This window comes from Theropithecus gelada, chromosome 14 (genome assembly GCF_003255815.1).
Source record: "Theropithecus gelada isolate Dixy chromosome 14, Tgel_1.0, whole genome shotgun sequence".
Lineage (NCBI taxonomy): Eukaryota > Metazoa > Chordata > Mammalia > Primates > Cercopithecidae > Theropithecus > Theropithecus gelada.
The window spans coordinates 83789370-83813437 of record NC_037682.1 but is presented as its reverse complement, the minus strand read 5'-3'; positions in this window follow the sequence as shown (position 1 = coordinate 83813437).

The following is a 24068-nucleotide window of genomic DNA, read 5'->3' as shown; positions in this document are numbered from 1 at the left end:
GAGATTCTTATTCCCTACGCCTAATTTTGAATAAATGACTACAGTATGCCTAGTGGGGCCTGGAAAATGTCTCTCTAAGCAACCATGTTGAATTAATTATATTCTTCCAGCCATAAAAAATTAAGGAAAAAGAGACACTAAAGCAAGGGTATTAAAAAGAGAATACATTTAGCTCAAAAATACTTAAACGATGTTTGTAGTTTCAAGCAGCATTTCTTGGAAAACTGAAACTAAAAATATAACTTAATATGAGGGTAACATAATGCTAGTTATACGTGCAGATAAACCAGATCATCAAATATTGAGAGGCTCCAATATTTGATCTTCAGATATTCACAGATTTGAAAGTTGAGGATTTAGCTTTGGGCCCCATAGACTGGCACTCTGTTCAGAAGCGCTTCCCTCCTTTGTCTGCTTTCTCATCCCATCTTGAGCTGCTTTTCCATCCAAGTGTCTCTCCCATTTCCACAGTCCCTGGCCGTACTTACTATCAGATGCTCCTGCTCACAGTCCTTGGTTGTGATGGCTCTTCTCTGATAATCATATGCAAGGAGTCTAGAAAGAAAAAGAAAAAAGATCTGATTTGAATTTGATGCAGCTGAAAACCATCATTCTCAGCAAACTATCGTAAGAACAGAAAACCAAATACTGCATGTTCTCACTCATAGGTGGGAATTGAACAATGAGATCACTTGAATTTCCAAAATCTTCTTATGTCGGATGGCCTTAAGGGAGCTGTAGGTTACCAAAAATCTGTGTTTATCTTAGTTGGTGTCTTGTAAGGTTCTCTGATTTAAAGAAAAAGTACCAAGGCCTCAGAGAAGACTTTCCTGATCACCCCATCTCAAATAGAATTCCATTCCCCGTACGGTCAGGGTCCTAGGCCCCAAAATTCAGAAAGAGAGTTGAGTTGAAAATGCTGAGACCCACCCCCCTATCCACTGACCTTGCAGGGAGGAAGTGGTTCGGGAAAACCAGCAAGCTGCCTCTTCTCCCCAATCTCCTGCCCAGGATGGTCCCATTGGCGGAGCTCAAACTGGAAAAAGAGTGTGGAAAATAATTGAGAGTGATCTGGATGAGACAGAGAAGAACTCTTCACACCTGCTCTGCTGTCTGCCTCTTTACTATGTTTTAGTTTCCGTAGAAACTCTGACAATATTCAATGCTAAATTTTGTTTATTTGTTGATTATTTTCATGGTGGGAAGTAAGCTTTATGAAAACAGAGACTTACTTTGGATTCTCTCTAGTTGTATAGAAAACTGCTTGGCGCATAGTATATACTCATTAAGTATTCGTGAACAGAAGGAAGAAGGAATAAAAAAAAAGCAAGGCAATGAAGGAAGAAAATATGAAAATGTTATATATGTAGACTATCAGGAAGAACTATATTTTCCTCTGTGGTATGTGAGATGATTTTAAGTGATATCTGGGTAACTTCATTTTATTTACTTATTTTGTATGTATTTTAATGGTGATTAGGTGACATTCTTATAATGGAACTCGATTAATTATTTAATACAAAAATTCACCTCGGTATGGTGGCTCACACCTGTAATGCTAACACTTTGGGAGGCCAAGGCAGGAGGATTGCTTGAGGCCAAGAGTTAGAGAGCAGCCTGGGCAACAAAGTGAGACCTCCTCTCTACCAAAAAAAAAAAAAAAAAAGGAGCTGAATGTGGTGGTGGTGCACACTTTTAGTGGTAGCTACTCAAGAGATTGAGGCAGGAGGATGGCTTGGGTCCTGGTATTCAAGACTGTAGCAAGCCATGACCGCACACTGCACTCCAGCCTGGGTGACAGAATGAGACCCTGTTTCTTAAAAGAAAAATTAATTTCCAGGAAAATATTAGTTACATATTATTAAGGGTAAGACAATGCTGGATAAATACGTGAAGTTTGAGAAAAGGGAAAGGGAAATGTTCTCCATAACTTTTATGTTTTTATAAACAACAGTAACACACATAACCCTTTTTACCTCTCTAGTGTTTACTGCTGTCCAAATATGTTTCACTCCCACCATGTAATCACATAACAATACTAATTACCGGAGAGTTTAAGAGGCATTTCTCAAGGTCTTGGATCAAGTTGGTGACAGATTTAGGAACATAGCTCAGATGTTCTGTTGGGAGAATAGTTCTCTCATGTCTTGTTGAGCATGAAGTTCCCCAGGCAGATGAGTAGTGACTCTGACCTGGGCCATTTCCATAGGCTGGGGTGGTCAACACACAAACTCCACAGCTAGGTGGCTCTGGCTCAGTCGCAGGTCCACCAGTCAGAGTGGTGACCCTGGGTAAGTTACTGTTCCTCTCTGTGCCTTGGTTTCTTCATCTGTAATATGATATAATAATCCCTTTCCCAATGGGTCATTGCAAGGACTAAATGAAATAACATAAGCACCTAGAAAAGTATCTGGAACATAGTATGTATGTTGGTTTTGTAGGGTGGGGATATTTCTAATCAGCCAGAATCACTGCCTCCTCTTTTCTATACTTGAATTCTCCCAGCTTTATGTGCAGAACAAGACTCCAACAGCATACCCTGTATCAGTTTGGGGTGCCCAGCATTGATTTGTAGCTACTGGATTACTTGGTAAGAGGCAAATGCATTATAATAATTAAATTGAGTGAGTGGACATTTCATAGATGTGTGTGGGAAAAGACAAGAGAATCTATGAAAATGATGCAAAATGTACATGTTATGACTACCAGCTTTGGGATAATGCAAAAAAAAAAAAATCTGTATAGACGTGAGGCAAGAAGTAACTATATTAATACTAATGGGGTCTGCATTTTTACTTTTTCCAGTGGAGACATGCACTTGAATTTATTAGCAATAAGGATTACTCCCCCATCTGCCATGCACCTGGTGTGTGCTGAGCTTGCCTGTACCTCGTGTTGTATTACATGCAGTTAAGTCATTTGTATAAATTCGTATTTTGTTCTTCTCCACCTTCAATCAACCTTTAGATTCAAGATACTGAATAAAGTCAATTAGCAAGCACAAAGTTGCCCAGGTTTGGAATTTACGCCATGACTGGGATGGGGTAAATGGATGGAATTCCTGTACAGTTTTTAGCTAGTTCTTTTAGACTGAGAAAGAAAGTAGGGATTTTTAGTTGACAGATAGGCCTCTCTGCATAACTCCATGTTACAAAGGTGGCCTCAGACTTCATCTTAATTCAAGGGGATGCTGGATTCAGAATGAATGATGGCATCACTTCTGTTAAAAAGAAAAAAAAAAATCATAGGCAAAAAAGCAAGCAAACAAACAGAAGGTCGCAATGTCAATCAGGTTGTCCCGAAAGAAAGTGATCTTAAGTCTCTTGGTGAGAAAATGGTAAGTATGAGATCTCTTGAAATTATTAGACAGCAGCAGAGCTGTCTTCATAGAAAGGCAGTATCAGAGTTGTTGAGGGTCTGGACACCAGCTATAATTCCTTTTGGAAAGAATTCAGAGGAAAAAGGGGGCCTCGTGTCATCTTAAGATTATAGATAATGTCTTTATTTTATTGATGTTATCTTGGCCCTTGTAAAAGATTCTGCTTTTTTTTTTTTTTTTTTTTTTAGTTGGGCACTTGTGGTAGAAAGGTGAAATACACAAAATTTAATCAGCTGATTATCTTACACATTTTTATAGCAATGTTTTTCAAACCTAAATGGTGAAAAGCATCTTCATTTATCAGAATTAGTTTTGAACTCAGCTACTGCAGGGCTTTTTAAAAATGACCCTAATAAGACTTGAGCTTTCAGACACTCCCAGGTATGGAGATGGGGCAGGTTAGCAAAATACCAACCCAGAGGACCAGCCTAGACTTTGGGCTGGATTGGGTTAGGGGAGTCGGAGATTTTTGAGCAAATATGACCTAGAACATGCTAAAAATCAGCACCAGAGTTGCCAAGCCAGATACAATGGAGGACTGATTGGCTGGACATGAGGAGTTGGAGAGATTCAGGACTAAGAAGAAAATTAAGTAGTTAAGAACTTGATCATGAATAGAGTTTGAGTTTTCTCATCCTCTTAATGGAAATACTGATAGTCCATATTTCACAGGGCTGTTGTGAAAATTAATTGGGATAATAAATACAAAGCTCTTAGCAAAATGCTTGTAACTTAATAATAGCAGCTCTGCTTTTGTTTTTATCATTGTAACATTAATAATGATAATTATTAATTATTTTGATTAAGGAATTGCAGAGGAGGAAAACACCTTACAGTGATGAAATATCCCAAGAAGTCTTTTGTAACTTATTTAACAACCTTGCATATATCTAACCTTGAATGTCTGAGGGAGACGTGGACAAGTGGCAGAAGGATTTTTAAATATGTTATTTTCTATGGTAGGACAGGTGAACTGGGAGTAAAGAAGCAGATATGATGACAGATGAAGAAATTTCAATGAGTCAGAACAATGCAGCCCTGAGAGCTCTTCCAATTTCATACTAGGGAAGGCCGGCAATTCTTACCTTATTTTAGTCACATGCAATGCTTTCCGAAGGTCTCATTAAAAATGATGCTACTTGGCATATTCCACTTACCAAATGTAACCCGAGTTAAGCCTCAGATCTGGTCTTTTGTTTTGTTTTGTCCATGAACAACAGACAGTGACTATTATTCTAAACAGGACATCCACAGAATGACTTAAATAAGCATATCATTGTCAAAAAGCAGAGCCTCTGGAAGCCAAGGACCCCAAGTTGGATCAAATCTTGATAATAATGTTTGTAGAGATATTCACTGAAGACGCCTACTGTTATAGCCTGAATTATGTCCCCCCAAAATTCATATGTGGAGTCCAAATTCCTGCTACTGCAGAATATAACCGTATTTGGAGATGAGAGCTGTAAAGAGATAATTAGGCTAAAATAAGGCTAATAATTTGGGGTCTGGAGACCTTCTAAAAAGGAACACACAGAGAAACCATGCAAGGCCATAGGGAGATGGTTGCCTCCTGCAAGGAGAGAAGCCTCAGGAGAAAACAAAGCCACTGACACCTTGATCTTGGACTTCTAGTCTCCAGAATAGTAAGAAAATAATTTTCTGTTGTTTAAGCTACCCAGTCTGTGTTATTTTCTGATGGCAGCCCCATCAGACGAATCTACCCACTTTTCTCTAGAAACGTCAGCCTGATCTTTTGCTTACTGTGCAACCAAAAGTTCAAGAAATATGAAGAGAGCGATTCAGACTCCATTTCTCTTTATTCAGGCTTTACAGTAACAAGCATGACAAAGCAATTGTGTTGTCCGTGGCTGGGACATGTTAAATGTTTGAGTGGTTCTCATGGCTAGACTCAGGCTGTGGTCACTGAAATACACAAGACCACAATGTAATTTCAACCCTTAGAAGTATGCTGAAGGAAAATGATAAGCTTGTGTGGAAAGATCATTGGTTTTCCTGTTACTCATGAAGAAATACACGTACACACAAGTGTATGTATGTATAAGTGTGTATACATCCACATGCATACATGATTATATGTAGATGTCCACATCTTTAAAACAAAACCAAAACTAAAAACAGAAAAATAAAAAAATAAAAACCCTTAGACAGACCTTATTTACTGCAACATCCAGAAATCATAAAGAATTGTTATATACCAGAAACAAGAAGTACGAGAAAATCATTGTGAATACCTACAACCACTCTCTTCAGATCTTTTCTCTCTCTCTTTTCACTGAGCTAGTGACGTTATACCTTGGGGCCACTACTGGCAGATCTCCTAGAGGCCTCAGATTCTTCTTAGAACTGCAATTATATTCTTCTAAAGCCTCAGGATTGATTTGAAGCCACCATAGCCACAAAGTCTTTCTTAAAACCTAACATTAAGAAAAAAATAAGTTAGTGAGACTAGGAATTACAATAGTGCTTCCGTCTTCCTGGAAAATCCAGCTAGTGGCTTGCAAAGCTGGCATTTATCTCTCTTCCAGTCACCAGTGTGGTCATGACTGGGTCTCTGTGCCCTAGGCTGGCAGAGAGCTGCTGGCCGTGCAATACTCACTATCTACAGGGAGAGAAATTGTTTGAGTAACACTAAGTCAAGGGGCTCTCAATCCACAGTCTGGCTGGAAGTGCAGCTGGACCCAGAAAAGAGCATGGCACTTCATCATATGTTTCATTGCTATTAATGTGGTGAAAAACATAGTCAGCTCCTCTCTTAAATCACAAAAATCACAGGCAGCAACAGTTAATAGGGAATCCACATGTCAACTCATCCAGGCTAAGGGAAGTCAGAAACAGCTCCACTTCTAAATTAGGTGAGAGTGAGGTTGGTCTGAATGGCGTACAAGCACTCCTTTCTTCTAATTCGACCACTGCCTGCCTGCCCTGCTTCTCTCATTAACATGAGCTTGCAATTAAGACTTGGCACACTCAAGACCCAAGTGATCTTTCAGGCCTGAAATGTGCCTATGCTGCTGCCCATTTGAAAAATACAGAAATAAAGCTGTCCATTTAAGCACTTTAAATCATAAAATGATGAGGACATAGACACTAACTATTCCTGTATCCCAATAGCAAACCACCGGAGGGACATATTCCTATCAGAGTAGCTCTTTCTAAAGGTGTCCACCTTTGAAAATATTTTACACTCTTGTAAAATGCATTAAATTTCATTAAGTCTAAATGAAGTTTATTTTCCTTGTATGTGTTTTCATCTCTATTTTAATGCAATGTGAGTTGTTATTGATGGACACATCTCAGTCCTATTTGAGCGTGAGCAAACAATGCAGCTTATCGAGCAGACTTTGTCGACAGTTTCCATTCACACACTGAAGGCATCTGAACAAGAAAGCCATCCGGCAGATATTTATGAACATAAGGCTCGCAGCTGAGATGTCCATGCACAGAGATCTATGAAGGGAGAAATTAAATCAAAAGCGATAAGTAAGTGTCTGGTGTGGCTGAAATAAATGCAAAAATGTATAAAGAACATAAAAAGGTAGAGAAAGAACAGGGAAGGGCAAATAAGACAGATTCTGAATTATGGCAGATATGTCAGCAATCATATTCTATCAAGAGCTTTGCTTCCATGGAGTTCAGGCTGAATGTTTGGTCAGTTATTTAACAAATTAGCTGCACCTACTAATTGCCCCGCACTCAGGATATAATAATATAGTCTCTGAAGATTTCACTGTCTATCTGGGGAGTGAGACTTTGACTTTACTTTTTCTCAAAACTCTGTAGAGATGTGAAGAAAAGTTCTCCGAGAAAAAGTGAACCCTGTTGAGCTTGGGGATGGCATTCAGGTGGTGGAAATATTGGAGAAAGGCTTCTCAAGTGGTACAGCAAGATTTTAAGGAAAGAAGGGTTTAAAATGAGGATGGATTTGTGTAGGACAGGGTGGGGAGGTGGATCTGTGGGGCAGAAAAATGATATCAGGAGGCCAGAATGGCACATGTAATGGCAGGGAGACCACAAAAAGTCTTGGGATGGTGTAAAAGTCCAGATGACAGAGCACAGATAACATACACTGAAAGTGGACATGAAGCCCAGGATGGGGAACTGGGCTGGTTCAAGCCAAGGCACTTGTGCTACATCTTATAGCCATGGGGAGCTCACTGAAGTTTTTAGTAGACATGACAAGCTTTGTTTTCCTGGAAGATTATCTTGGTGTGGAGGATGGACTGAGGCAGGCGCGGGACACTCAAAGGAAGATTTTACAATTAGTTTCAACCAGCTTAACACCATTTCCCTTTACTTCCTCGAGGGATGAGTCCACAAGGTCTGCAGCTACACTCTAACCCCTTTGGGAATCATGTCAGGTTTCTGCTTTCTGTTTTGATCCTGCCTGCTGTCTCTGGCTCCTGCTTCATTGCTTTTACCTGTGTTGTTTCTCTCTGTCCTAAGGGCATTAGCACCACAAATAGAGAGGAAAGAAAGATTTTGAAAGCCATTTTTAAAACAGCCAACACATGTACTTATTAGCTTGATCCACTCAGCCCACACACTGACCAACATTTGAAGATTTTTTGGTAACCTGTCTTTATTTTTAAAAATTTCTTCTCATGCAAACCCAAGCTCCTGGAATTTTCATTTGGGTCTGATGTTATGGACACTTCTCTCATCTGGGAGTGTTCAGATAGCTAGGTCCAGTTCAACCGATTCAAGAATTCAAGAATTCCTTATCCAGCCAACTTTCACCCTTAGGGTTTGTGTAATGATAACGTTAATGTGCCCTTCGTCTAAAGTGGTCGTTAAAGTATAAAAGGAACAAATACTATTGCTCAAAGCTACAATGAATACCTGCTTAGGTACTATTCCAAATACGTGGCATGAATTAATTTATTAATTTATTTAATCCCATAGTATGGATACTTCTCACATATTATCTCTTTTAATTTTTACAAAACAATGACAGACTGGATTAAGAAAATGTGGCACATATACACCATGGAATATTATGCAGCCATAAAAAAATGATGAGTTCATGTCCTTTGCAGGGACATGGATAAAACTGGAAACCATTAATCTGAGCAAACAAGGACAGAAAACCAAACACCACATGTTCTCACTCATAGGTGGGAATTGAACAATGAGAACACTTGGGCACCGGGTAGGGGACATCACACACTGGGGCCTGTCGTCGGGTGGGGGGAGGGATAGCATTAGGAGAAATACCTAATGTAAATGACAAGTTAATGGGTGCAGCAAACCAACATGGCACATGTATACATATGTAACAAACCTGCACGTTGTGTACATGTACCCTAGAACTTAAAGTATAATAATAATAATAAACACAGCCTATAATAAGTGTTATGATTCCCATTTTATAGATTCAGAAAATGAAGTCCTTTGCAATTCCAATTAGATGAGAAAGATCTGTTAGTCTGGGCACCTTGTCTATGCTCCTCAAAGCACTCTATTGGGTCTCCAAGACTGACCTGTTCTGAGAAGGGCAGAAAGGAGTTATCCACTACTTCTCCCTTGCCATTTATTAAGACTCCTAAAATGTGCAATTATGTGATTGTGTTAGTGTCTGAATCTTTGGCAAGACAGCAAGAAGGACAAAAACCGTAAGAGTGAAAAGATCATGAAGTAGTTTTGTTTTCAGTAGTATCCCTAGCAGAGTGCCCAGCAGGGGTACATGTGCAATACATGTTTATTGAATGAATGCATGACAAACTGAATGAGTACACTGTTATTAAAATATTAAACAAGAGCATATTGGTTTTTCTAAATAGCATGAAACTAGAAGTAACTTTGGAAACTATCCTAATTAGTTCAATCTGTAGAAGAGAAAACAAAGACAAGAGAAGTCAACGATTTGCTTAAAGTCACACAGCAGAGCTAAGACTAGATCTCAGGCTCATTGATACCCATTTCAGAGCTGGTAACTGGAAAGGTAATTCCAAGTGTCTGTGGGGTATGGAGGTGGTGGTTGTGGCCCTCAGACAACCATATAATAACCTTTGAAAGCTAGATGTCCTGGACTCTTCGGGGGCCCTGGCCAAAATACAGGAAGTAGCTTTGTAGCCAGGCATCACTTCTAGGTCAGGAGCTAGCCCAGTTGGACAGGGCTCCATTCAAGGCAGATTTGGACTCTGCATAAACTCACTGTTGTGTACTCAGGGCTTTTCCAGGACCCACATAAAGCTCAAATATTGATTCAGCATCTCTCCTCTAAGATCTCCTAAGCTGCACTGGGAAAGGACTGACAAATAAGAAACAGCCGAGGATATACCCAGAGAATTATTCCAGGGAAATGAAATGAAGTGTTGGCAGTACAATAAAATAAATTCTGTTTTTGTTCTGCTCAGGCTCACTGAGAGGAAGGAAGGAAGCTGAGGCCATTACCATTCTTAGAAAACAAAGCAAAAATGGATGTCAGTTGCTGCTTTCTCCTGTATGTGTTGTTCATAGATGTGTCTGGCCTGATCACGGGAGAATTATGGCTCTCATACCATAAACAGCATTGATCCATATCCTCCCTCTGAGACTATGAGGGAGATTCTGCAACAGTATTTTATGGCTTGAAACAATGTATAATATAAGCCCCTAATCAGATGGTAATGGACAGATCTACTCTGTCACTCTGTGCTATAGTCATGCCAATAACAACACGAATAATGCTTACCACTGTTAAACTCTGTGGCTATGCATTATTTTATTCATGCCTCACAATAGGTATTATCCCCATTTTATAGGTGAGGGAATAGGGAGTGCCAATTTTGAAATAGGATCTGCCTAATGCTAACTCCAGTGTTCTGGCATAACCCTGTGCTTAGTGCCTGCATAATGAGTTAGGAAAACTAATGTTGATCTCGGTGTGCTTCCCCTTCTAATTCAGGAAGAAACATTGTAGCCTTTTTCCCTCAAATGTTCTCACAATCCACTCTTCACTTTACCCTAATTCTACTCACCTTCTGGAATTCATGCAGGGTTCCATTCCTCTTCCAAGTTCTTGCTGACCTCTCCCACCCATCTGAGTTTGCACAGCAACTCTTTCATCTCTCCAATATTCTATTAGTTGTATTAATTATGTTTGCTTAAAATCCTTCTTTCTCCCTCTACTAGACTAGGAGCCCCTTGAGGTCAAAGCCACTAGTGTCTAGTATAAGTAGGTGTTCCATATGGGTATAATATATTAAATGAAAGATAGGTTATGGAACATGTGATAATTAATAGCACCAGATTTTCTAATCACAAAGTGTGGGAACATTAAATTTCTTTAGGGATGAAGGTTTTGTTTTCATTAGTGTCCATGGCACAGCATCTGGCATGAGTAAGCATGCAATAAATGTGAATGTAAGGGACTCAGAAAAATCCTACCAAAAGAAAAAAGAAAAAAGAAATCAAAACGTAGAGAGGATAAAGTTTATTCAAGGTAGCATGCCATAGCGGAAAAGATTATGAGTGCTGGAGTGAGAGAGATGTGGGTCCAAATCACCGTTTTGTCACTGCCTGACACTTGACATAGCAAGTTAAGTGTTGTCTCTGAAACTTAGTTTCTTCATCTGACAACTGGCAATAATAATGTTGCTAACTTTATAGGACACTTGTGAGAATTATTTACAATACTCTGTGTCTTAGCATGATGCTCAGCATAAGGTTAGGACTAGCAAATGGAGGCTGTTATTATATAACTGCATCATCTTGTCATCCGGTATGTGAAGGCATTGCAATGTACCTTTCTTGAAAAAATGCTTCACCATTGAAATACGTCCAGAAAGTTGTCAATCTGATAGTTAGGTGGAGGTGATTCAGCATCTACAATTCCAAATCCATAGTCTATAAAATATGGAACTCAGTTTTTTCAGGTTTAATTCTAGGCACATGTAAAATCCTTCACATGCACAATCAATCAATCACTTGAACATAAAGCATTTTATAATTTATATTTTATGGTAATTTTTATACTATTTTCTTTCCATACTGTGAGCTACTTAAAGCAGAAATGATCTCTAATTTACCTTTTTTTGGACTTTATATGCAGAACAATTCCTGGCATATTGTAGCTACTTTTTATTTTTTGCCCTATCTCAATTGTTCTTAAAAGTGTGTTTTTAATATAATTATGTTTAATGTATAGCTCTCATAAGACACTGTGAGAATCAAAGAGAATTAAGGCAGGAAAAAGACCTACCTGGCTATTGGCACTTATTTAATTGTATTACCTTAAGATATTGGGACCTCTGCAGACATAGCATTTTTTGGAACCATGGGACACTGGAAACAAACATTCATTTCATACCTACCACCACTCACACTGTGGGAAAAAGTGTTCTAGGGAATGGGTCACATATGTGACTATAGGGAGTCCCACAGGGTGTGCCTTCACTCACCGTTATATCTCAATGTCAACCACAGTGTCTGCTACACAGCTAATGCTCAGTTAATTATTGGACCGGAATACGTTCTCTCACCAATATGGTGAAATAAAGAGTCACGGGAAAGAATACCCGAGAGCCTTTATTTACCAGCTACAGGTAGATGTGTCACTTATCTTCTTCACTGGTGGCTTTCAGAGTTCAGCATCCATAAGGATCATCTGGAAAAGTGGTTAAGGTGTGACTAGAGGTTGTAAGGACAGAGGAGACTCACCTCCAGGTGCAGAGAGAAATTCTAATTTGGCAAGACAGTATGCATGCTATTTCAAGGTAACTCAGAGAATGCTGCAGAGCCTAGATATGTGTCCAACAGGCTTGTGGTTCACTTGGGGAGGCAACCTCAGGAATCCAGGCATGGGTAAGAACATCAAAGCAGCCTGTTAACATGGTGTGGGCCCTAATCATTGGCTTGGGTGCAAAGAAAGGACTTGGGTCTCTGAGAAAGCCATTGACTAGAGCAAAGTCGGACTCCCGCCCTGAAGGCACTGGGTTGCCAAGAAAGGTAATGAAAACCAGAACTAGCACTTGAGATGGAGATACATGAGTTGCTTTTTTTACTTAATTACACAGACACAACTCAAGCATCTCTCCACTGGAGCTTATTTCTGCATCTTGCATTGTACTCATCAGGCTGCATTGCAGTGATCTGTTTATATTTCTGTCTCACTCACTAAACTGTGAGCAATATGAGGGCATGGACCATGTATTATCATTATGATTTGTTGTTGTCTTCATGTCTCTAGTACTTAGTTCAGAGCCTGGCACTTGATATCTGTTCATTAAATGTTTACTAAATGATGGCATGAGTGTATGGATGGGTGGATTCGTGAATGATTTCTTTTCCTCTCCCCTGCCCATGTTGGGAGGAAGGTGTGTAAATGCCTGTGGCATGAAAGCAAGGCATTCCCAGGGGCAGGAGCAGGTCTAAACCTGCATGTGAGAATTAAGTGGTCCCAGCTGTGGGAAAAGGCAAGCCAAAGAGGATGGAAATAGCAGAGGAAAAGCTTTGACTTTAGTCATTGATACCTAGGTGTGGCGGAATCTGTCATTCTGGTCTTTTTATTATCAGGACACTTTATCAGAAGGGTGAGGAAGGTGAAAAGGAGGGAGAAAAAAATGCATTTGTAGTATATTTTATGGAGTTACTTCATGCACATTTTCAAATGTAATCCTTATGAGATTCTTATAAAGTGGGTTTATTATTACTCTTTTTGAGATACAGAAATAGAATAATTTGCTCAATGTCACAGAGCCGTTCCAGAGCAATCTAGAGCCTAAGGAACTTGCTAGTAAGTGCTTACCTTAATTTGGGACCCTGGGGATAAAGGGAGAAAATTATGAATGCATTGGATGACTGGGAAGAGGGGTCTGGACTCATGTTTTACTTCAGTATCCTTGACAGATGTAAGAGGATCACCAAGACAAGGAAAATCTTTTGGGAGTTTTCATCAATATCCACAGTGTTTCTCACAGATAATTCTAGTTATTTTCCATGGTTTCTGTGGTTTTATTATATTGATTACTCTAATTATAAGCCATAGGCAAAATAGTATTCATCCAGTTAATTATCAGCATTTTGATTTGGCATCAGGGAGATGAGACTAATAAAAAATACTTTCACATTTCAGCTTTGTTGAGTGACTAGAACTGTGTTAATATTTTCCATGTATTTTCTTAATTCTCCTCACATGACTTCTAGTAAGTAGACATTATTATCACCTCCGATTGACAGATGAAGAAAAGAAGGCTTACAAGGTTAATTAACTTAATTCTATCGCTTTCCATTCTGACCTTGGATGATTCTCTCTGATTTCAGCACCCACATTATTTTTACTGTAGCATCCATGTACCAGGGGTTTGTGTTCCATCTGAGGAAGCAGAGTGTAAATATATAATTAAATGTGATGACTGATAAAAGTGCTTTCATAAAATGTACAAAGCTCTGTGGGCCTAATTTATTTTTAGTCAGCAAAGGCAGCAGTGTGGAGGTGATCATCAAATTGACCCTTAAACGAGAGGTCGTTTTTAAAGAAACTTTTTGGTCTTGTGTATTAAGCCAACTTTACATTTTAAATGAATAAACAAATGGTTGAGATGAGGGAATGTGCTCAGTGAATGCACCTTCCTTTAGCTCCAGGGCTTATCACTTCCCAGGCTTCTTTGGGACTTGCCTTCCTTTGCTTTCAACTCTCTACTACTGACTGCTACACCTGGGTTCATTTTCATGTTAAACTGATGGTCCATCTGTTCCCAATGAAAAGTGCAAATGTTCTGATTCAAATCTTGAATACAGACCTGTCACACAGTTAAGGCAAAGCTGTCAAACATCTCCTCTTTTGATGGCCAGAGTACATTTTAGAGCTATGTTCAGGTCAGGGCCATGCTATAATCAAGAATATTTCAGGAAATTTCTTGCTGGTACCAGAAGGGATCATGCATAGACCTAAGCAATAAAAGGGCAATCATTACACATATGGGAGAAACATTCAGCATCTAGAGTAGAATATTCTAACTGACTCTTCAGACAACATCATCTTGGTAAGTTTCATTTCCTCTTCATTTTCATTATATATTTTTACTAGTCTCTCTTCTTCCAATTTACTAAAATATACTTTCAAAACCTTATTTTGGGTTTCTTTTATTTTTATTTATTTTTATTTTTTGTCTAATTATTTTTCCAAGCAGGGGTGCAATTGTCTGTATCCTGGGCTCCTTGAAAGCCGTCCGTTGTGTTAGTGTCAGAGTTTTAGAGCCCTAGAGTCTGATTTGAATTACGGTTTCACAGCTTACCCCTGTGTACACTCTTTAATACTAGTTTCCCCATCTATAAAATGAATGATTATAGCATGAATTTAATTAAACTGGTATGACACCAAATGAAATCATACTTGCAGAGGGCTGAGTTACATTCCTTGATCTCCAGAAAATGTTAACTTTTGTGACATTTTCCAGCAAGTTCTCGGCACATAGAAGATGCTTGAATGTGTTTGCTAAATGTTGGAATAAGACACAAATCATGAAGAAAAAGACTGTCTTATTTAAGGACCCACAGTTACTGGTCAACTTGAACTATAGCTCATTTCTTCCAAACCAAGGACAGTTCTTTTCCTAGCAGGCCAATCTGTCATTCTTTCCTTTTTTAAAAAAATGTAATTTTCCCTCATTTTAATATTTGATAAGCAGTTTATGATCTTTTATTTCCTTCTATTTCTATTTACTTGTGTTCGTAAATACTTCTTATTTTTTAAAATAATGGTTTCATAAAAAGCCATAAAATAGAGTATAATAATATTGACCACCACTTAACACATAGTGGAAAAACAGTAATCCAAAAACAAAGTGAGGAAGGGGAATTGTATCTAAAGCGATGGGATGAACCTAAAGACAGAGCCGGAACTCTTGTCTTGACACTGGGCATCCCAGCAGGCAGGAATCTGCACATGTGTGCTGGGTGAAATCTGAGCTATTTCTGTGTTTTAGCTTTTATTGCCTTCTTTCTGATATTCATAGTAAGATACTCTAGCTTTAATCTCCCTGAGGTCTATGTAGAGCTTCTAGAATTCTAGTAAGGCTTCCCTCCCTGGTATTTCCAAATCCCCTGCTGAAGTTTTACATGCCCGAAGATCAAATACTAGGCAGTGTTGAGACAGTCCTTCAACAGTGAGGAGCTTTTGGTTAGCAGATGGATGTGAATCTGCATATTTAGTTTTATTCAGAGGAGCTTATGGGGTGAAAATGAAGCTGGAGCATAGCACCATAAGCCTGCATACCTTCCAGCTGTTCAGGCAAAAGGTCAAGTGCGAGAGTAGCCTGAGCCTGATGTTGGAGCCAGACACGTCCTTTCGGTAGACTGCAGATGGCCTGTAGTGTAGCCTGTCACATCAATCACTGCTTGAACATTACAAAATGATGGTCCGACCAAGGACACCTTTATTGCCATACTCTATAACTACACTTTACCCTCCAGACTTCAACATGATCATCGATAATTAGAAGCTAGCAGGGCGGCATGGCAAATTCTGTAATTTGATTATGTGTCCTGCCAACTGCAAAGTGGATTTCCCTAACTATAAGCCAAAGCCTAGCATGTTCACTATCATTGTCCAAGAAAGAGTCTCCAGCTACTGTGAGGAAGAACATGCTTTCCCTACTTTACATGACATGATAAGAAAATGCTATACAAGCGACTTATCCTCTGCTCTGCAGGATGTGTGAAGAAATGATTCAGAATCACAATATTGCCGCCTAATGTTAGAAAGCTGTTCTGACAGAATCTTCACAGGGCCGCTGTTTCAAATATTTTGGTGAAACATATTTGCTTCTGTATGCTTCTGAAACAAAACTACTTTTAAAAGCTGAAAAACATCAATCATCTATACATCCTTCTATCCTGTGATCCATCTATGCAACAAAGATTTACTTTGGTCTATTATTTGCTGAAGAGTTTAGTAGACATCAATAGGCATATGAAGTTAAAGCATCATGGTCCCTAAAGTCAAAGAACTTAAAGCAGAAAAATAAACAATCTTCAGTTTGGAAGAATAAGTAAAGGTGCTTTGGTCTAGCTATCTTTATAAGAAGCAGTCTGATAGGAAAAACTAGATTTGCAGAAAAATAACTATCTTAAAAATTTAAAGAATAGAAAGGTGTTAAGAGATGTGAAAATAGTGTTATGAAGTCTCAAGTTGTGGAAAGATACTGTCAGGGAAGGCTTCATGCTGAAAGGGACATTTATTTGGTTCTTAAGAAATGGTCCAGAGGGCTAAATGGTGGTCCCAAAAGATATGTCCATGTGCTAATCCCCAGAACCTATGGATATTACCTTATATAGTTAAAGAGTAAATATTACCTTCCATGCCAAAAGATTTTGAGAGAAGAAAAGGTTTTGGGAGAAGGAGTTTATCCTGGATTATCAGTGCAGGCCCTCTTAAATCCAACGACAATGATCCTTATAAGAATAAGACAGAAACAGATTTTATAGGTAGATAGGAGGAGGGAATGTGACCACAGAGGCAGAGATTGGAGAGGTGGGGACATTAGCCAAGGAATGCGGTCAGTCGTTAGAACCTGGACAAGGGCTGGGCATGGTGGCTCATGCCTGTAATCCCAGCACTTTGGGAGGCTGAGGTGGGCAGATCGCCCGAGGTCAGGAGTTCAAGACTGCCTTGGCTAACACGGTGAAACCCTGTTTCTACTAGAAATACAAAAAAGTAGTTTGACATGGTGGCGGGCACTTGTAATCCCAGCTACTTGGGAGACTGAGGTAGGAGAATCGCTTGAACCCAGGAGGCGGAGGTTGCAGTGAGCCGAGATCACTTCATTCCACTCAGAGGGAGTGTAGCCCTGCCAAAAATTGGATGTCATAATTCTGGCCTCCAGAGCTATGATAAAATCAATGTCTGTGTTTTAAGCCACGCAGTTTGTGGTAATTCATTACAGCAGTCATGGGAAGCAAATACTGATGGGTAGAGTTTTAATACATGCAGTGAAGGAAGAAGGGCAACTAGATGGAGAGAACAATGTGAATAAATGCATGGGGAAAGAGCATGTTTAGGATCCAAGAAGTGGTCTGTTGTGATTAGACCAATACTAAATGGTATTTGTTTCGAGTGCAAATAATAAAATCATATATTAGTCAACATTGTCTATGTGCCGTACCTTGTGCCAGTTGCTCTTCATGTAGTTTCTCGTTTAATCCTCACATCTATCCCATGAGGCAGGTATTTCATTATCTCCATTTTACAGATAAAGAAACTGAGGCACAGAGAGGTTGAGTAACATGCACAAGGTTGCAGAGCTAGGAAGTGCTCTAGCTGGGATTCTGACCCTGTCTGTCTCCAGGCTGTATGCATCTGTGCTACTTATTTATGAAAGGGTGTTCTTCCTCTGCTCCTGCAGCACATCTGTCAGAGCCTTTGTCACAATATAGTATCATTTTATCCCATTTACCTTTTTCCTTTACCTGATTATAAGGTCAATGAGAAAAGAGGTTATGTATTTCCCAATTGTTGGCGATTTTCCAGGTCTAGTACATGGTGAATTATTGGTATATACTTGCTGAACTGACTAGAATTATAAAGCTCTATACCAGGACGTGGCCCAGAAAAAAAATTGCTGTGTAGCTCTTGATTTGAATGAGATCGAAAGTTATTAAGTCCCTCTTCCCCTCTTCTACCACATCTGTATATCATGAGGATTTTCCCCTCTTCTAATGAAGTTATTAGATATGGGTGTGCGTGGTGGGGATAGGCTGGAGGTGGGGAGAGATGTAATCCTAGTCTCCATTTGATAGAGGTGCTCCAGACCAGGCCCTGAGAAACCAATGAACATGGTGGCAGAGTTAAAATTTCATCTCCTGCTGTGTAGATCTCCATAAATTAAGAACCCATTGCAATCATGCTCAAAGATACTTCTGAGACATTTGGAGGAAACCCAAAACACCATAGATGGCATAGGTGTTTTAGCTCCTGAAGGCTGATCTATAATAGGATTAAAAATAAAACAGTCTTTTTGCTTCAAAGCCAGGGTTTCCCAAGGAGTAGGTGTCCAGTTCTTATTACTCCTAGTTAAAACAGAATTACAGTTGCCACCTCCATATGGAATGCAGTTTTCGCTCTGGATGTTAGAGGGTGAAGCCTGTACTGGTAAATACTGGTCACTGAAGAGGGCTGGGGTCAGGAGTGGCAGGGGAGGGCAAACTCTGCAGAGAGTATGCCAGCTGTGCCTGATAGCAGAGTCATGTCTGACCACAGAGACAGCCAACATGGTAAGAGAGCTACAAACCACACAATAGGAGAGAAAGTATGGAGAAGTTTGAAGTGAAGTATCTGTGAGAAAAGAAAAAGACAAGAGAGCACAAGGTGGAAAGGGACTTAGCATAAGGATTTGCATGTAGGGCTCCAAATTCCTAAAAGAAATGTTTGCATTACAGACTCACCAACCTGCTATAATATGTGTGCATGTGCATACGCACACTTGCATAGTAGAACATAAGCAGGAAAGAGAATAAAGACAAGAAATTAACCCATTAAGTCAATGGGTCTGACTCTGGCTTATCTACTTTCATGGTCAGAACCTCTAATGTTTTCCTCTTTTTGAAAGAATTTTAAAATATCCGTCTTTCAAATGTCTGCATACTCTTATCTATATTTTGTTATTCTTCATTACATCTTTTTGTGTGTTCTTTACTACCATTTTTTACTACAGCCTGTCCCTGTGCAGAAATTGTATGCTTCACTGAGTGAAACTCTTTCATGTTCCCAGAAAACAATCCCTATTTTCCTATCTCTATATCTTCACTCAGGGTCTCCTCAATGTGGATATGAATATGATATGATGTGAGTGGATATGACATGATATCCACCTTAATATCCACCTTGAGGAGAATCTGTGAGCAAAGCTGCAGAAGTAAGATCCTCCCAGAACTGTCCTCCCATCTCCAGTCTTTAAAGCCTAACATAAGCTAATATCATTGACTTATTTCTCAAATGTATTTGACCAATGTTTGTTGAATTTTTTTGTTGTTGTTTTTTATGCTACAGAAGACATATACCTTCTATTCTCATTATTTTTCTATTTGTTGTATTTGCCGTAGCAGACCAACAGTGGCAGTTTTAGCTTTGTAAGTCCAGAGTGCTTTGTACACATGCCAGTCCTTGCAGATTTTTAAAGTAAATGATTCCATGGCTAGAGCCTATTTGTGTAGGAATGCTTTGCCAGTTGAAACTAAACTCACAAAGTTTGCATTTAGTTGAAATTTTTACCAGTTTACTTTAACTGTAAAATTGGCTAAGATTTATGTGCAATATGGGGTTATTACCCAGAAAATCCTTTCTATTTCAAGGTCCTACTGCTAGTTCTCTAGTAAAGCTTCATCTCTCACCTGGCTTACTGCAACCGCTTCCTAGTGGCTTGTTGTCTTTGATCTGATTACCTTGAATCCATTCTCAAGCCAACCGTTACAGTGATACTTCTAAAACACAGATCTGACTGTGCCCGCCCCTGCTTAAAGCACACTGAAATCTTCCTTTTGCTCTTTGGATAGTGTACAAAACCTTCGCTCAGATGATCCTGCAGGGTATGCTCACAGCTCAACATTTTCGCCTCTTCATTTTTTCACCAGTCATCACCTACTGCTGTTCCTTCTGTCTGTTCCCCATGCGAACACCATGCACCATATTCCCCTGGGTAACTCTTATTTACCCTTTAGGTCTCCGAAGCTAGCCTTATTTGACTGTTCCCCTATGCTCTGCCAAGCTCTGGGTTTTTGTTGATATAGCATTCTGTAGATTCTCTATTGTAGCATATATCACACCATTTTTGCCTGCTTATTTTTTACCTAAAACTCATTAAGTTTTAAGATTCACACAGACAAGGATTATGTCTGTCTTTTTCACCATTAACGCAAGGGTCTGAGATTGAGATGAAACTGATTGGAGAGTTGTTGAATTGAGTACATTGGAGTCTAAGTTGAAGAAAACTAAAAGGAAGCTTATTTTATTTTTTAAAAGTCTTGAATAAGAATGACACTTTCTCATTTAATGTCACTAACCTGGCCACCTAGAGAAAATGGAGTGACCCTTCTGGAGTCTATTGTATCTTCACCTAACTAAGAGAAAGAGGGAATGTCCTGCCAAAAGGAATGGCTCACCTATATCCTGGGACTACTCCTAGATCTTAACTGGTTTGCAAAAGCTGGAAGTTATGACCCTTGATACAATTATAACCTATATATTTTTTAGTGTCTTTGATGTAATAGCCACTTATAGTATACATTTTTCTTATCCTCAGAACTACCCTACAAAGCAGTATTATCATTATTCTTTTATATGAGGAAGCTGAGCTCAGAGGTGAGTAACTTGCCCAAGGACTCCAGTGTTACCAAGCATAGAGTCAGAATTCAAACAGAGATGCTTCTCTTCTTTTGATTTCACTACATCATCTCTCTAAGGGCTTCCTCATACATGCAAACTGAGAATGGGGTAGAGACTGGGAAAATCTGGCTAAGCAAACTCAGAGTAACAGAATGTTGGAAAAATAAGTCTATTTATTTATATTTTACTTGCTCAAAAATAAATCAGCAGTTTTCATTTGTGAGCCTACTGTTTGGGCAAGGATAAGGATTGCATAATTTTTTTGAAAAGTTTTAAAGGCAAATGGAAGTCTTCTACTTCAAAATCTGTATTCACCAACACCTACTTAGCAACCAGCTCTGAAACCCGATGAAGGCCCCATTAGGACTGCAGACAGTGCCGCTGCAAACAGCTGCTCATTATGAACCACAGTGCCAAAGCATCATTAAGTGTCTGTGATATATTAAAATAAATCCTTGTCTCTCTGACCCATGATATATGTGGTCATCCAAGAAGACAGCTCCTGAGATACATCTCAACAAGCTGCAAGAAAAACCAGAGTTTCAAAATCAAGCCATTACCAAATGGGAAACTTCCTATTATTCCAAGATATATTATGCTAAATGACCAATCATTTTTATTGATTCTCACTGCTATTAGTCAGGAAGTCCAGAGTGCATAATCCTCACTGATCTTGTGGTCCTTGGAAATGACAGCTAAAGCCAGCAGTTGGCTTAGTGGCAGAGTGAGATTAAGACAGCAAGGCCTCTTCTGTTGCATTATTCATACAACTAAGCCCATCTACTAATGGCCATGAGGAACTCCTATTAACTGTTGGTGCGTAGGAACAAAAGTTGAGGATCAAAGTCTTAGCAAAAGTATGAGTATGAGGTTGTGTGAAAATGTCAATAATTTTTAGATATTTTATTCCCATAGCTTGAGGCTTTAAATTCTGAGTTTGAAAAAGATAGGCTGATTCCCATGACAATTTCATTTCTCCTGCTCTATAGGAATATATATATTTAACCTTAAAATATCTGTGGTTTGGGTAAATGAGTGCCTAAACTACTCAGCTAATTTAGGGAAACTTTGAAAAACTTATGAATCATGTCTTTCAACTTTCAATAAAGCATTCATATGGTTCATTTATTTCTAAATTGTAGAAAACAATATAATTAAAGCTTTTCTCCCATTCTGTCACTGATCTTCCAAATTTCCTCACTGTTAACGGAGAGAAACACTGTTTTTAGTTTCTTACATATTCTTGAATTGCTTTATGCATATGCAGCACATAAAATATCTTTTCAGACTCTTACTCATAAAATGTAGCATACTGGGCATGGTGTTCTGTACCTAGATCTTTTTCTTTTTAACTGAAGTTCTTGGAAACCATTCCATGCCTGAATTAGTAGGGCTAAACCTACAGTGGCCTTGTCGGCTGTGAAGATTCAGAGGATAATAGGTGTTATGGATGCTAGTATGGAGAGCTTCCTCCTTCTTTGTCATAGCTGTATAGTATTTCCTTATAAGGATGTACTGTAATTAACTGAACCAGGGCCAATTGATGGATAATGTGACTCATTCCAATTTTTTACATTTCAAATTATGCTGCAAACTTGTACAAGTATGTGTGGAATATATGTTGAATATATTTGCACAAGTAAAATTGCTGGGTCAAAACTTACATTTATTTGTAGTTCTGATAGATATTATCAAATTGCCCTTCATAGGCATTTTCCCAAGAATGTTCTCACAAGCAGTGTGTGAGGGTTCTTGTTTTCTTCAGCATCTTCAGAAGTATTTTATGAAAATGTTTCTGTATTCTTGATATTTTGTAGGTGAAGATTGGATCTCAATGTAATTTTTATTTGTCTCTTTTTTATTATGAGTGAGGAGTAGCATTTTATTACTGAAAGTTCATTTGTATTTCCTTTTCTGTAAACTAAGTTTTCACATACTTTGCTGTTTTGTATAAGCGATTAGTCTTTTTTTCTTACAAGTTTTTAAGAGCTCCTTATATATCAGTAGTATTAGCTATTTGTAATGTCACAAAAGTTACACACATTTTGTCCAGACTGCCTGCCTCTTTCTCTTTTCCTTCCTCCTTCCCACCTTCCCTTCCTCCCTCCTTCCTCTTCTCCCTTCTTCTTTGCCTCTCTTCCAAACCCCAGGTCTTGAAGATTTTCTCTTGTGTTTTTTTCTAAAAGTTGCATGGTTTTCTTTTGTAGGTAGAATCATGATTTATTTTTAGTTAACCTTCATAAAATGTGTGAAGTTTAGGTCAAGTTCAAAGTCCATTTTTTCTATATATCCAAGTATTCCAATACTATTTATTGAAAGATTATCCTTTCTCGACTGAATTACTTTTGCTCCTCTGTTAAGTTTCAAATAGCCACATTTGTGTGGGTATATTTCTGGACGCTATATTTTCTTCCATTATTCTATTATGTCTCTTTGCTAATGCTAAAGCTTTATTGACTTGTTTTGATTTGATTGCTATAACTTTATAGTAAGTCTTAAAATTCAGTAGTGTTATTTCTCCAATTTTGTGTTTCTTTTTCAGAATAGCTATTCTATTTCTTCACTGCTCCATATAAATGTAGCTCCCCTGCACCATGTGTTACAGCTGTGTTAATCTAATATTTGTCTTCAGGTACTTTCTTATTTTCTTATGCCTCTAGACATTTTCTCTTGCCTACTTAGAATGCCCTTTCCTGCCATTTGATATCAAAATCCCATCTATGTTTCAAGACACAGATGAAATCTTATGAAGTCTTTCACCCTATGTGTGCTCCAAATATACAGCATTAGGTGACATGAATCATGGTGTGGTGCAGAATAGATAAGAGGACCTGAAGACCCACTGTCCTCCTGGACTTTCTCCCTGGTCTTCGGAAGCTGAATGGAGCTTTGCCTTTGCTAAACTACAGCCAGTTTCCTCTCACAAATCCATTACTGACAAGATGAATGGATAGATGGGAATGACTCCACTGGTGTGATTCCGTTTCTGAGGGCAACAAATATTCAGAATTGACAATGGAGGTGAAGAGTGGCATTTTAGAACAATATATTCTTTCAAAGTGTGTGTGCTGTCCAGGCAAAAGACAGTTTACCCCATGGAAGATCCGGTATTTTCACAGTCCCATTCAGACTTTTTGAATTACCCCATGGTGAAGGTCAACATCAGACTTTTGTTCTTTTTATCAAGAATGAGGAAGAGACAGATGGGGTTCGATTTGTATCTCTCACCAATCAAAAAGACCAAGAGAGGAAATTAGCATATCCTCAGTGTTCACTTGTTAATAACTTTTGTTATTAAGGTATTTCATGCACTGCAATTATTTCATAATTATCCTTGCATTCTGGTCTTACAACCAACCTTCATAACAA